The following is a 17,010-nucleotide window of genomic DNA, read 5'->3' as shown; positions in this document are numbered from 1 at the left end:
TGGTGACAGTGTGGTATTCTGGTCTCCCACTACCACTGTGTTACTGTCTGTCTTAGGTCCATTTGAGTTTTTCTTTCTTTTTTTTTAATGTAGATGGGTGCCTCTTTGTTTGGTGCATATATGTTAAGTATTGATATTTCCTCTTGGTGAACTGTACCTTTTATTAACATTAGGTGACGTTCATTGAGTCTTCCGATTGATTTTAGTCTGAAGTCTACTTTTTCAGATATGAGTATGGCTACTCCCACCTCTTTATTGTGTGCATTTCCTTGGAAAAACTGTTTTCTCCCTGTAACTCTAAGCCAGTGTTCATTTTTTTCAAAGAGATGAGTGTCTCGTAAGCAACATATGGTTGAGTCTTGTTTTTTAACCCAATTTGCTATTCTTTGACTTTTGATTGGGGCATTGATGGCATTTATATTCAGTGCTAAAATCAAGAGGTGCCTGTTGTTTCCAGTCATTTTTATTCCTCTGTTGTCTAGTTTTACCTATTCCTTGTTTTTGGTTTGCTTGTTTAAAGTGAGATTCTTCTTGTCTCCCTCTAGTTTCTTCTTCTATATGCAGAAGTCCTTTTGATTATCTTCTGTAGTGCTGGCTTGGTAGTTGTAAATTCCTTTAGTTTTTCATCATTGTGGAAGGTTTTAATTTATTCCTTAATTAGGGAGGATATTTTTGCTGAGTAAACTAGTCTAAGTTGGCCATTATATTCTTTCAGGTCTTGAATTATGTCTTCTCATGACCTTCTTGTGTTTAGAGTTTGAATGAATAATCTGCTGTCATTCTAATGGGTTTGCCTTTGTATGTGACTTATCTTCTCTCTTTAGCAGCTTTCAGGTTTCTTTCTTTGTTCTGTGTGTGAGTATTTTGACTATGATGTGTCTGGGGGTGTTTCTTTTTTGGTCCTGGTGGCTTGGTATTCTGTAAGCTTCCTGCACCTGGATGACTCTTGAAGTTAGGGAAGTTTTCAGCTACTATTCTATTGAATAGGTTGTCTATGCCTTTAGTTTATATCTCTTCTCTTTCTGTCAAACCCATGCTTTGTAAGTTTAGTCTTTTCATGGTGTCCCAGATATCTTGCATGTTCCATTTGTGTTTTCTTAGCAGTCTTTCATGGTCTTTTACTGTTCTACTTTGACTTCCATTCCTGATACTCTATTTTCAACTTGCTCCACTCAGTTCACAAAGCTTTCAATTGAGATATTTATTTGGGATATTGAGTTGTTTATTTTGGATTGATTATTTTTCAGGGACTTCATATCTTTATTGGTTTCCTCTTTCCTATTTTGAATAGTCTTCTTAACTTCATTCATCTATTCGTATTCTCTTTGAGCTCATTTAACTGTTTATTCATGTCCTCTTTGAGGTCTAATACTAATTTTTGTTTCTTCTTTGAATTTGTTAGTCACTTTTACTATGATATTTTGGAATTCATTACTTAATAGGTTTTCCTCTTTGCAGGTGTTTGGATCCTTAGTGGTGGAATAGACTTTTGATGGAGAGTGGCTGTCTTTCTGTTTCATTCTGCATTGAAATTTACACAACTAGATTGGTTTTTGGTTAGGGTTTTAATCCCTTGTGTTCCTGTAGTTGAGGTTTTGAATTTTTTCTCCTGGAGCTCCAGCACTATTCCTGAAAGAAGGGTATGCTGGATATATTGCCACTTGCAGGGATCTTGTTGTATTGCAAATTTCCTCTTTTTTCCCCTCAGTGAGAGGGCTGGAGGTCATGGGTCCCTCCTGCAGTCACAGTGGGGAGTTCTGGGTCCCTGCGCACTTTGGATGGCAGGCCAACCTAGCAAGTTGCCACTCAGTGGGAGGAGCTGGGATTGCAGCTTTTGCACTGAAGTGATGTGGCTCTCCTGCAGGGAGGCACAGTGTGAAGTGCAGGCTTCTGTGTACCCTGGGGAAAGAAGGTTTCTGGTGCCACCTGCAGAGCAGTAGGTTATAGCTTTTATCTCCTCAGTGGGGAGTCTGGTATTCTTGCTCTTTGATGGAGGAGTGAGTGCTCTCTTGGTGTCAAGGACAGTGGAGAGTGCTGGGCCTCCATGCCTTGTGGGGAGGAAAGATTTCTGGTGCCAGCAGCAGAGCAAAGCTTGGAGACTGGTGCCCACTTAGGTGTGTGGTAGTAGGCTCCTGGTACTGAGTAGAAAATTGAGAGTACCTATGTGGCAGCAAAGCCAGGGGGCTTGAATTATCTGGTGTCCACAAGGCAGCAGAGGCTCTGGGGTCTGCTTTCATTTGGGTGTGGGCTTCCAGGAGCCACAGCAGCTGCTGCAGGCACATGGCACATAGGATCCAAGTCTGCAGGCAGTGAGAGCCCTGAGGACTGCTTGTTGGTGCTGGGCTAGCAGGAGCCAAGGTAGTTGCTGCTACCACAGAGGAACCAAGCCTTTGAAAAGCAGGAATTCTGGGGCCTGCTTTCCAGATGTGAGCTCCAGAAGAACAGCACATCAGTGCTTCAGGCACTGGGGAAACAAACCCTCAGGTAGCAGGAGCCATGGGGCCTACTTGATGGAACAGGTATCAGGGAGTGCAGTTCAGTGGTTCTGCTACCTGCTCAGGAGAACAAAGACTTCTAGTAGTGTGAGTTCTGGGGCCTCATTACTGCAGGGACTTCAGGAAGTGCAGTACAGTGGAGCTGTGCTGGCTCTGGGAGCCAAGCCTGTGGAGCAGCAGGAGCCATGGGTCCTGCATACACAGGGGCACTGTTTTCCCTGGTGTTTCAGGGTGAAGGTATCAGGTCATGTAGTAGGCAGAGCATGGGGCTCTGAGTTCCTGTGTGTGCTGGGAAGCAGGACTTACCATTGAACATACTGAGAAATGGAGCATGGAGCCCATTGAGGTATCAGGGGTGGGGGATTGGGAGTGTTGAGCTGTGAGTTGTTCCTCCCATTCTTCTCATGGTTAGTTGCTCCTCTATTTGCAGATTTGGAGAGTGCTTCACTTCTCACTGGTTATAGGATCCCATGGGTACCTTTTGGGGTCCTCTGATCTTCCTATTTCAGGGTAGTCAGTTTCTGCTGGACTAGAGGGATGTCAATAATCTACCATCTTGGTCTCAATAATTGTGCCGGGGTGGTATCAAACCATGATACTCTTGGTCTCTACCTCCTGAGTGTGAGCAACTGAGTCCAGCTTGGTAATTTTTTTTTTTAATATATTTGAGAACCAGAAATAATGTCATGTGCTAAAAGAAAAGATATAATATTGAATTAAAATGAAAGAAAAAAATGAGAAAGAACTGCTGAAACCAAATTATTGAGTAGGCAAGAATGAGTGTACTCCCATTTCCATAAGATAGTGTGTCCTCAGCAAGAAACGTGGGCAGTTTATTCTGGAAATTAGGAGCATAGAAACACAGAAGCAGAGAAATTGGTAAATAAAGTGGTGCAAGCTTTGGGATCTCTCTTTTGATTTCTTCACATTCTTCAGGAATACAGGAAGCACTCTAGTTAGCCTTACTGTTATATGGCAAAAGTAAATGGAAAACAAATATTTAATAAAGACAGAAGGAAACCCATTGGTCTTACAAATTTATAGAGAGATATCACAAGATAATATGAACTGTGTTATGTGTAATATAAGTAGTTGAAAATTTCACAACTTTTAATAAAATCTTGAAATGGCAAATGAGGATTTAACAGGGAAGTTGATAATAAATAATTCTGAGAGATCTCTTACAAATTTCAATGCAAATAACTTTATGTTGCTAATATTAAAAGGTAATAATAATAACATTAAGAGATTGTTGATAAAAATCCAAATAGAATGACAATATGCATGAGTTCTTGGTTTTCAAGAATGAATCAATGAAGAAGGCAGAACTATTCAAGTATATTTGTTTGCTTCTTAAAATTCCCTTGATTGTAACCTAAAACAAACAATAGAAAGAAGAAAACATTCAGCCTCTATCTAGCTTCTCTAACTCATTTAACAATGTTTTAAAAGCTAATGTGATAAATTGTAACATGATCCAAAAGCAATCTATGTAGTTAAAATTTGGTCTGACCACAAAAGTTACTATTATTGAAAAGGTGTGTGATTTTAAGAATGGAGGAATACCTGTGAAACCTCAGAGGAGGGTGTTCTCAAAAATACCATTATCACTCACTATTATAAATAAATGTGTCATGGAGTTCAGGTACATAATAAGTCATTGAAGACGTAGCGAACAATCCAGCAAACTCTTCATGTAGTGATGAACATAAAAGTATAAAAGTCTTTATGACTTTAATGGTGAAATGTTTAAGAGAAGCAATGTGCCCCTTGCCTATAAGAGCAGGTCAGATCCAAATTACAAACATGTGTGTGCACATATCCAAAGAGAAAGATTTACATATCTTATTTTGTAGTCTTATGGGAAAAGCCATAGTCTTGTAGCTTAATGGAAATTATATGTACAATAATACACACACACACACACACACACACACACACAGACATCCAAAGATTCCACTTATTTCTGTCACATAAAGGGACTGAACTAATAAATTGACATATTAATCATATTGTATATGCACTCTTACATTGATATATAAGGATATAATATTTAGCTCTGTGCATAAAATTAAAATGTATTGTAAATTTAGAGAGAAAGATAACATACACATAGTACATTAAGTATTAAGTACTGTGTTTGTTTATTCACACAAATTCTATTGTGGACTGAATATTTGTGCTTCAGGTGTTGAAGCCCTACCATCAATGTGGGAAGTCAAGCCTTTGGGATGTGATCAGTGTTTGATGAAGTCATGAAGATAGAGCCCTAATAAGAGTAACTAGGACTCTAATTCCTTTCTTGTCTCTACTCACCATCATGTGAGAACACAGAGAAGATGGTGGTTTACAATCCAGAAGAGGGAACCCACCTGCATTCGACCTTGCTGGCACCTTGATCTTGCTCTGCTGACCTCCATAAGGACAAGAAAAAAATATATATTGTTTATAAACCACCATGTCTGTATAGTACTTTGTTATAATAGCCCAAACTAAGATAGAAATCTTAAAGTAAATGGACTAATATACTTACACAAAGCAAAATGAATGTTTTTAATATGAAATATGTCAAATGCCATATACTGGTTTTTAATCATGTGATTTCTGTAAAACCTAGCATTTTTTTACATTATAGAAAAATTTTATAAATCAGAGAATTTTGCTGTAATGTTTTATGTGACAGCTTGTATTTTGGATATTGTAAGAACTTTGCCCCTAGATAGAGAAATACATATTGAAAGAAGATATTTGTTCATCAAAAATCCATTACTGAGTGGGCATGGCAGTACAGATCTGTAATCTCAGCTACGCTATAGAGATGGAGAATAAAAGAATAATAATTTGAGGCTATCCAGCTCAAAAATAAATATTAGCAAGACCGCATCTCACAAACAGGCCAGGCATGTGATACCCTTCTGTAATCCCAGCTCTGTGGGAGGGGTAGGTAGGAAGACGATGGTCAGAGGCCCCCTCTGAAAAATGGGCTTTTTTAGTTACAAAGCAAGAAAAAAGAGTCAATGTATAATTCAAGGAGTAGAGCACCTGCTTAAAACAAGAGGCCCTGAGTTCAAACCACAGTACTACAGAAAACATTAATTACCATTTTTTAAAAAGCCTTTCTATTCCTAAGTAGTTATAGATTAGCCTTAAGCCATCTTTATTATTTTGTAAAAAAGATAAGATAATAACAATTTAGCTCTCAGAGATATCTTGTCCTTTCCCAAAGAAGTTACATTTGAAATAGAAAGTGCAACAATCAAATTTGTGCTGCAAGAAATGACTATAACAGATATCAGCACTTCAGGTAAGTTGTAATAAGCTCTGAGCATTACATGTATTTTCCAGGAAACCCAGCCCCTCAGTTGCTTGCTTAACTTGGCTACACACTAGTACTTGTTTGATTAATATGTAAGAGATTATGTATTGAAATATTTTACTAATGAGCAGAGCAAGTGGGAATAAGTGGTGACACCTGTAGGATATTATGCCATTTTTATGTGTGGAAAGTTGCACAGAATTCTGACACTTTTAGGGCACCATTAAAGAGGAACCTCACACATTATGCTTTAAATACTTTTTTATTCCTGACATAACGATTTAACTGCTAGACCAACATAACTGTGACCAAAGCCTCAGTAAATTTCGTAGACATTTCCACCCTAAAGATGTAGGATCCAATAGCCTGGGTGAAAAGACCAATAGGTAGTGCAGATTTCAAACAAGGTGTCAGTGTCTTTTGAATGGCAGGAATAAAACACTTTTAATTTGTTGGTGCATTATTCACATTTGCCAGGCATTGTGAATCAGGTGCAACAAACTCAGGTTTGAGAGTATGGTATATGTTTATAATAGATGTAAAAACAGTGTCTGCTTAAAGGAAATGCTGTGCACACTATCTTTCCCTGAAGATTGTTGGTGAAATCAAAGAAGACAGTAAGTAAATATATAGAAAACTGTCCAGGCTATTGTAGTCTTCATTGCCTGTAAAAGTCTCAACTGGTGTTTTTCATTTTGTAGGTTTATATTCTCTTTGATTGTAGATAATGACCTTATAAGGTATCTTATTATTTGAGTGCCTTTAACTTCATAGGCATTAGAGACTAAAATATGAGTGATTATATTATTAAATGAATAGGTAAATAAATTAATAAAATGGATACTGGTAAATAAAGCAAAAAGGGCAGTTTTATTAGAAATATTTATGCTTACAGCCCTGTTATATATCTGTGCATCCTTCATTCAATAAACTTTGTCTCTCAAGTCCCTGCTTCTTTAGTATTCACATTCTCCTTTACTGCACATTTTATTTAAGTTCCCATTCTGTGTGCATGCATGTGTACAAATGATTCAATATCATAGGTATAATGCATATGATATATTATGATATATACAATGATATAGAGAGTATATCACATGCATTATATGATATTTGCCCATATGGTTTGCTCTTGGAGGTTGAGAAGTCCTAAGATGTGTAGTTGGCAGGATGGAGACCCAGAAAAGTCAATGGTATTGCTGATTGAGTCTAGAAGCTTGAGAATCAGGAGACCTGTTGCAAATTTCAGGTGGAATCTGAGTCGGGTAAAAAGAAAAGTTCAATGACAGACTCAGAGAGAATTCTCTCTTGCTTGGACTTTACTACTTACTTCCTTCAACAGATTGATGAAACACACCCAAACTGAGAAAAGTAATATGCTTACACAGTCTTTACTGATGCAAATATTAATGTCATCTAAAATCACGCTCTGAGACATATTAAGAGTACAGTTTAATCAAATGACTTGTACTTTGTGGTCCAGTCAAATTGATATATAAAATTGCCATCATAGTGTCTTTCCTTTCTACCTAGCATCTACTTACTCAGGATGTATGCATATGCATTTGTGTATGACTTAATCATTGACCATCCCAGTCATTATGTAAACAAGCACTTCATTGAAATAGTATGATAATGGGTAAATATTGCTGAGAAAAAAGAGAAAGGAAAAAAATTTCTCTAGCCACCACTTCCACAAAAGTAGGCATGACATTAATTTCATCAAAAATGTTTTATTTTCTTTTTCTATGGAGTTTATCACTAAATTAAAACTCATTTAATTGTTCAGTCAAAGTTGATACTTAATCAATGTCAGGTACCGGCCAATCTTCGAGGAATACAAGAGGAAAGAGCATAAAGTATTGTGTCCTTTCAATCTTAGTACTGACACACAGCTGATGTTGAGATAACATGGTTTCCATACTAGAGAAAATGAAATTAGTCGAGAAGAATAAGCAAGAAATCAACATGTAACTAAACACCATTTTCAATCTACTCAATATGGGTTAATATCTCATAATACAAACACTTCACTTAAGTCAAACCAACCTCCTTATTATTTAGAGTATTGGTGACAAGTGTCAGCCCATGGTTTTTGTTAAGAACCTTTGTGGCATGTGCTAGGATTCCCTCAATCATGAGGTGAGAATAGGCATGCTTATCTCAAATGGACATTAACTGTCAGCCTAAGTGAGATTACCTGATTCACGCCTTTCCTTTACAAGGGAAGGAGAAAGGGTCAGAGCAATGATATCGTCAAATAACTCAGACTTTCTCTGATGTTTGCATTATGCAGTGTTACATTGGCCTAAAACTGGATCAAAGCCTGAGTTTATGATAGTTGCCAGAGTTTCCTGCAGCTACTGATTCTTCTTTCAGATCAACTAGAAATGAGATTCAATCTGCTTCATCTGGCTTAGCTTTCATGCTTGCACTTTACCTATCCCTGTCACCAAAAACATGAGAGGACTAACCAGCTCAGCTGACATCACTCCCCACCACCCTAGAAGTCAGCAGTTGTTCCCACATCCTCCCAAGTGAATCACCTTCCAAACAAGCATCTGAGGCTATTGGGAAGTGAAGAACTGTGGAGAGCTGACAAAGATTGCCACTGATGTCACAGAAAAACATTAAAGCCATGGGGAATTTGACTCCCAAATTGAATATCCTAGGAAGGTGATCCAAAGCACATTTGATTTACAATTTTATTCCCTCAAATGGGCTAGCCAAGTTTTTGGCATTTAAAATGAATGTCACTGATGAGGTAGTAATGTCAGTGTCCTACATTGAGTTTTAGCAGAAATCTACTGCATGAGATATATCGATCGCAGTTTACAGAATTGTATAAAGGAAATTCTCTTAACATCATTTAAAGTGGCTGTAAGTGTTGGGGTGAGCTTATAAATAATATGAGACTACTTTGTGTAAAGCAATTCTGCTATGATTGTAATAATAATTATGCCAACAATTCTACAAGTGGTAATCATAGTCTGTCTTAATCTGTTTAATTAATACTTTTCAAACATAAAAATGGGGTCTATTGTAAGTGATAATAAAGACATACACCGAAGGATTTCCAATGCAAAAGTAATTGCAAATGGGACTAAAGGGTAAATATTTTTACTTAGATTATCACAAATATGCAATTAAATTTTCATGTTAATTCACTCAATTAGTTTTCATTAGGCCAGATCTTAGTCACTTCATCATGATATTTATTTATTGTGTCTGGCTACACCACTAAACACTTCATTTTCATTAAGCTCAGTTAAAGTTTGCATGAAAATTTCTCTTCCTATCTCCCTTCCTTTGTCCCCCTCCTTTCCATCTCATCTCCTTTTCTCCCTGTTTTACTTTCTTTCTTTACTCTACAGAATTAACTAAAGTACAATTTATCCAAATTATATTCTAGTGACCTGAAATATACTGAAGGTTATAACCTTACTTCTTCCCACAATTTTTCAGCAAACATGTGATATGACTTCATGCTCTATATGATCTCACACTGGGTACAATTTGAACTGCTTTAATGACTACTATGAGTGATTAGAACTCAGACCTTTCTATAGTCTGAAATGTACTGCTTTAGTCTCATTAAAATGTCACTTTTCTAAACATGGGTATATATCTTCATTATCTCAATTCTTGGCATGCTGCTTTAAAAATACAGTTTCTTGTTTGTCAGACGACATGATACTGCTCACAGCATGTTCACAACATCCAGACAAGTTTGGAAATTCTTCCAAAACTAATCCATGTTTTGTTTTGTTTTTTTTCCTACCATTGATGACTCATGGGTGTGGGTAGAGCCCTTGGCTTTGTTAGTATTTTCCACACTACACTTGAGTTTATTCAGCATGTCATTCAACAGTGTGTGGTGTGTCAACTTCAAAAATTAAAGAAACCAGACAACACAGCACTTGCACTACAAAGAACTTGTGTTTTCTCGCAAACTTCCATTGTTAGCAAAGCTGCATTGACTTTTGTTCTCCACAAATCCCACATCTGGCTCAATTCCAACTTCTGTTTTCTGTTTACTCATCAAAAACTGGTTTTATCAGCTAAGCAACGTACCCAAAATTTTTCTCATTTAAAGATCTTGTCTCTTTATATAAATGCTTTAATTTTGAATGCAGTGGTTACTGAAAATAGAATGTGATTTTCTTTTTTTTTTTATCTACTCTAAACATTCTTGCAGCCCATCAGGGGAAAAATTGGTCCTCAGAAAACTGAATTATTATTAATTTCTAAAATTCAAGAACTTCATTTTTACATGATGCTTTTAGGTGTAAATAAAATGTGAATGTCCAGAATGCAGCTATAAATTAGAGATATCATGATAAATCATGCAATTCATGTATATGCACACAAAACTGTAATAAGCTTGAAAGGCATTCAATTGTGAATATTTATACCTCCCCCTAAGCAAGAAAAAATTTATTCATGTTTGGTCGCCTTCTTCACCCTCCTTTGAAGCCAGTAAGAATAACCACAGAAACATTGAAATTAAAACTGTGATACTAATGAACTAAAAACCAGAAGAGAAAAAAGATAAGAGAAATATAGTGTAACTTGGATTTAGGGAAATCATTAGAAGCTCGAATTTGGCTACATGGAGTGTGAGACTTGACAAAAAATGACATTTTAAGATATTTTGATTTAGTTTATATAAGTGCAGTTGTCATTTCATGAAAGACTAAAAGAGTTTAAATTATTTTGAATTTTTATTATATAGTAAGCTGATCTTTTTTTTTAACTATCATCTTATCTTGTGAAAATAGTGGTAAATTGATGAAGTATTATTTGTTTTATTGAGAAGTCCCCTAAACAAAGAAGGTATAACTCCCAAGACATCTATAAGAAGTCTTTTTTTTGGCTTTCTTTTTTTTAACTTTTCCAGTTACTCATTTTTTTTCATCCAAGATTCTTCCTAATAACTTTCAAGTTATACACAGTAACAATACAGGTTACATACATTGATGTGAACATTGATAATGCTCAAAGATGATTACCTGTCATTAACATGTTTGAGGAGAGGAGACCACAGGTTTCTAAATTTATCTTCTGCACGATCATATAATGAATATTTAAAACAAATATGCATTAATGTTTCAGTCTGAAATAGGCAAACATATTTTCTATATATTATGACTCTTATGGCACTGATATTTTGTTGACATACTTAGCAATTATCTTTTGGCAGTGAGATAAATATTATTTAGGAGATAATAAAGAATAGCATTAGTAAAAACTACAATTATGAAATTCTACTGCAGAAAATTGTAGAAATGTATCCCAAAACCATAAGAACATCTATCTCAAATCACAAAACCTCTAAACACTCAACCAAAACAATGCATTTTGTTAAAGAGTGCTTTTTACCAAGTTATTTCTGATGGTGCTGGTGCCCAATAATATTCTAACCAGTCTTGCAGCATATCTCTTCCTTCTGCCAAGATATTCGTAAGCTTATATTCAGTTCCCTTGAGACATTTTAATTTCAAGTATATCAAAGTCAAAGATATACTTTATTTTTGCAATTTTTAGTGAAAGTTACTAGAAAGAGCCATAGATGGAAAACAATGAGTTAATGAAAAAAGTGTTGAATGAAGATTAATTATACGTATTTTGGGTACTCCTTCTTTATATATTGGGACTTCTTAAGTAATATTGCTATGACCTCATAGTGATTTCATGTACACAGACACTAAAAGACCTCTGATATACAGAAGTAGTATTTCCCTCACTACAGAGAAATCAGGCAAATCAGCCTTTTGTTTTCATTCAGCTATTCCTCAGTAAAAGAATAATTTAGTAATTTTAGTTATGATAGTGTTTATATAACTTGATAGAAATTTATATCTTATTTCTCTAGTAGCTCTCAGATGTGCTTAGAGCAGAAAAATCAAAAATGACTTTGTCCTGACTGGGGGTAGATCAAGTTCAGAGTGCTTCTATGTGTTTTAAGTGGAATAGAATTTCCAAGTTACATTCCAAATGTCAGTAAAAGGACATTATCAGAAATGAGGATTATAACCTTGTACCTAATAATGTGCACCAATATAACTTTTTTTATTTATGGCAAAATTTTATACTTAACTTAAAAATCACAACACAAAGTGAGATTATTTGCTGCCAATGAAGAGTGAAAAACCCAGAATACTGTCCAGAGATTAAAGACAACTTAGAAAGACAGCTCTCTTTCTATTTAATCTCTCTGATGCTCAGATTACTTCAACACAAATAAATAAAAAATCTAGCATATTAGCATCAACACTCATGTGGCCATTTGAAGGGTAAAATTAAACTATTAATGAGAAAGTGCTTTGTAACTGGAGATTGCATTCAACATAGAATAGTATAAAAACACTGAACCATAATGAAGGTAAGTTTTCTTAAGACATTATATTGGTACATGTACTTTCAAACTTTCAAGATGCCTAAAATAATCCATCTATTAAATTGTATAAACTTTTAGTTGAACCATTTTTTCAGCATACTTGATAATGTTCTAAATTTTCTTCTCAGTGACAATTTTCAAGATGTGGTGCTTTCTGTGGAAAAAGGACATTAATTTCATATGTCTATGTTTCATCTTTTGAGTTTAATTTCTAACACACAAGGTTTTATGAGCTGAACTGTACACTTCAAAAATTCAGATGTTGAAACCCTAACCCCTACAAGTTTGAGTGGAGATAATACCTTTAAAGAGAAGAGCAACTTAAAATAAGGCTTTTAGGGTGAGTCTGGATCCAGTCTTCATGGTATCTGTATAAGAAGAGAAAATTTTTTATCTAGATTCCATATATGAGAAAAAGACATATATTTGTCTTTTGAGACTGGCTTACTTTGTTTAATTGGATGACCCAGTTCAATCCATTTTCCCACAAATGACATGATTTCACTTTTCTGGATGTGCCACCCTGTAGCTATACCACATTTTCTTCATACATTTATCCATGGATAGATAACTAGGCTGATTCTGTAACTTGACTATTGTGAAAGTGCTGTGAAAAAAAAAAAAACATGGATATGCAGGTAACAGGTAACAATAATAGCAAGAACAAACTGACATGAAAGTAGAATGGGGGATACTTAGAAGTAAGTAGGTGACCAGGAGTGATGGGAGGTAGGGGCAAGAGATGGTAATAAGGGAGTAATAAATACAATCAAAGTATGTTATATGCATACATGAAAATGTCACAATGAAAAGATTATTTTGAAATTATGCACTAATACAAAAAGTTTTTTAAAAAATGAAGAGAATAAAAAAAGTAACAGAGACAGCAGAAGCATGTGTACACAAAGGAAATGCCATGTGGTGACAGATAGAGAAGGCAGCTAAAAGCCTAGGACAATGTCCTCAGAAGAAATCTATCCTTCAGACATTTTGATCTCATATTTTCAGCCTTTAGAAGTGTGAAAAATTAAATTTCTGCTTTCTAAATCACCTAGTCTCTAGTGTTTTGTTATGGTAAGCCTGAAAAACTAACACAGCAGAATTTTCTAAAAGTATTATTTTATTTTATTCATGTCCATGGTGAATCTCCTAACTATAAAAAATCTTTTAAGCTGATAATTACCACTCAAAACATCTGAATGAACACATTTTAGCTGATTTTTCTATATTTATAATTTTAAAATTATATTTAAAGTTAAATCTTAGATACAGGGTTTCTGTGTATTTCTTTTAGAAGACAAACATGCTTACAGAGTCACCCCAAGGGCCTTCCACTGCTTCAGCCTCTTATGTACAGAGCTAGGCCATAGTTCTGTGGCAGTCCATGGGATAAGAAGACCCAGAAACAATGGCTTCCAGGACCATTTCATGGTTCTATTCCAACCTACAGCTCTCATTAGCAATGCGTCAGATGATGTCATCCCAAAGGGCTCAAAACCAAATTATTCCATATGTAGCTGCTTTGTTAAAGCTATATGTTTACAGAAATACTCCTCATTTCCCAGTACTATTATGACTATGTCTTTAAGAGTTTATGAATTTGGTTCAGGGTAACAAGAAAAAAAAAAAAGCTCTCCTTTTATCATCAGGGTTTCTACACATGCCTTTTATGAGTTGATGGGACTCTCTTGGTGTTTTATTTCACTGTCCACTCTCACATAAACATTGTGAACATCTGTACATTTTGTCCATGTGGATGTACAGAATGTGCTCTGCAGTTTATGTCTTCCTTCACTTCCCTCAACCACGTCCTGTTTGTTGTGGGTTGTAAAATTCAACCAGAAGTTTTAAAAGATTCAACCTCAAATTTAATTGTGTTTTCTTATCATCAAACATAACAAGCCATAAATTATATGCATGTTTCCATTTATTCAATTCTGCAAAGATGTTGCTTTGACAGATATCAAAGTACAGAAAGGGACAGCCCAATGTTTCTACCATAGCAGAATGACAGAGAAAGTAGATGGAAGGCTGTGAGTTGGGTCTACCTTAGAAACAGAGCACAGACAGGTCCTGAAACATGTAAAGGAATCTAGCAAAGAACTGAAAATAGGATAAAAGATTAAGGGAAATGAATGCAGTTCTGTTATCCGTGTCATTACTGCATATTATAATACCAAGAAGCCATGTAGGTAATTGATAAAGTTGAAGTAGAATTTTACTTAATGGAAGAGATCTCACATGATCAAAGAAAATCAAAGGTGCTGAGAAAGAGAAGCACAGAGGAAAAAAAAATAAAAAAGGACTTAAGTAATATTAACTAGAAAAAATGAAAAGAAGGTAGAAACCTTGACTAATATTGAAATTATTGTTGAATAAATAAACATTTTCATAAAATTAACCCTAAAGCTTATGCTAATTTTTATTGGATGGACAAACTGGTGCTTTTGAAAAACTTAAAAATCTGAAAACTTCTAAAATACACCTGAGTTGAGCATGTGGCTGTTTTGCTGGAGTTAAAACTGTACATCTTCAGTAAATTTTCCTTCTTAGAATTCTCAAATGCAAAGTGGTCAATATAGATTTCCAAATATGTAAGATACATAAAAACCTCCTTTCATCATTAAAGTATAAAATCAGACTTTAACTTGTCTGGATTTCATGAAGTCAGGCCTGCAGGTACATAGCTGGTGTGTGCTAGGGGCCACCATTTGTTTGAACTTGGCAGCCTTTATTGCCCATTTTAATTAATTTTCTTTGTCACATTCCATATATTTCCTTTACTGCATTCAAGGGACTGTGGAGAGGTGCCCCAGGGTGACTAATTTAACACCTGAAAATTCCTTTTTTTTTTTTTTTGGTGTCTCAGATTGACTCTTGGGCAATGATGTGCGTGAGTATGGCATAGAAAATTCCCATAGCAGACATTCTATTTCGGATAAGTTTGCATTAAAAGCTTTTAATAGGGACAGCATATTTCCTTTGAAGTTCCTGGACAGCACCTCTTGTAATTCCCATGTTGCCTCTATTCAGCCAGAACATATAGCTACTCTGATGTTTGTTCTCAGTTCAAATCTCATTAGTGTGGTGTTTACATTCACCACTTATGTAATGATGAAGAATGTTTGATTTGAATAAGGCCGTGGGAATATATACATGTGTGCAAGATTTGATTAGAAATTCTCTGTGCAGTTATGACTGAATGAGAGGCTGAGAAATGAAGACATATTACGTTAGAATCCCAACTTTCAATTCAAGGCTACAATTCTTTGGGGAAATCATACAATAGGCCTACATTTTCCTCAGCGATAACACAGAAAGTACAATAGTGCTTTGCTCACAGAGTTGCTATGTATATTAAACGAAAGAAAAGTGTCTTGCAAAGTAAAAAGCTATATAAAACCTTACCCGTTTTTCACTGAGGAAACCAGATAACATGAAATGTTGAAGTTAAAATATCACAGACTAGGCCATAAATATCCACAATTATTACGAATGAATTTTTAAATTTTATTTTTTTAAAAAACTGCATCTTAAGCCTCTGTATGGGGGTAATAATACAACCACTTCTTATGAGTTATTGTGAGGACTGAGTAGAAGTTTATATAAAGTATCTCACACAACTTCACAATAGAGTATTCAGTTAGTGACAGCTACACTAGTCTTTGGATGAGATTTGAGTCAGAATCCTTGTGCCTCTAACAAGATCTTGCACCTTTGTCATTCTGTGTAAAGATGGAGAAGCTCCTCTACCTTTAATCATTAATGCTTTCTGACATTAGGAAAGGCTCTCACTTGCCTTTCTAAACTGCCTCTTTAACAATCCAGCATTCACAATTCAGAGAATTCTTCTACATGTGTCACATAAATTCTGGAGAATTAATAAACAAGGACTGTGTGGAAGGGGTGAGGTAAATCCCTGTTTGTCTTCTGGAAAGTAGGGCAGAAAAAAAAGTAACCAAATATATGCATTTAGCTTAATAAGATCGATAAATTGTCAGATTATTTGTACAGCCAGCAGAGGATCCAGGATATATTAATGAACATTAGAGAAGCAGTTTAGTACACTAGTTGTGGAAGAAACTTAGAGGGAGAAAATGATTGAAGAAGTGGAACAGACCAAGAGAGACCTCCCTAAGCAAATGTAATGCAAGTGACCGAAGGAAAGGGCTAAGTACAGGAGAGACTGGAGACAGTGGACAGGAATAGATACAGAGAAAGTGCAGCTTTCCTTTCATCCTGAGCTTCAGTATCCTGATTCCAGAACAAATTTATTTTCCTCTCATCATTGCCTTCAGGAATATCTCACATTTTGTCAATGGATGAAGTTATGATAACCACCTTCCTAAACAGATACTTTTAAAAATTTAACTAGACTACTGAGCACTTTCAGATCTACTAGAGGTGCCTTTTTAATAAAGCATAATCACTTAGCATATATTTATTAGGATAGACTATGTGTTATTTGAGACAGATGACAGAAACAATAGTCTAAGGACAAAAGTATCTACTAAATATCACAACAAACTAAGTTACAGTACAAATATTAATGTTATTTTTCAGTATGAAAAAGGAGTTTGGAAATGGTCATCACATTAAGAAGAGGAATCAAACTTTACTTCTTTTTCTCTCCCTCTGGTTTATGGAATCCTTACAATTTTCCTACTGCATGCCTGGAACTATGGTAGAAATCAACTTACACAGAAAGAAAGGGCAAATTGGAGAGGGTCCTATTTAGTAATCAAAGGAGCTGTATACCTCTCCTCAACTCTGCCCAAATCTACTGTGGTAATTTGCAA

The sequence above is a fragment of the Castor canadensis genome, chromosome 3, assembly GCF_047511655.1.
Source record: "Castor canadensis chromosome 3, mCasCan1.hap1v2, whole genome shotgun sequence".
Lineage (NCBI taxonomy): Eukaryota > Metazoa > Chordata > Mammalia > Rodentia > Castoridae > Castor > Castor canadensis.
This window is presented reverse-complemented; position numbering follows the sequence as displayed.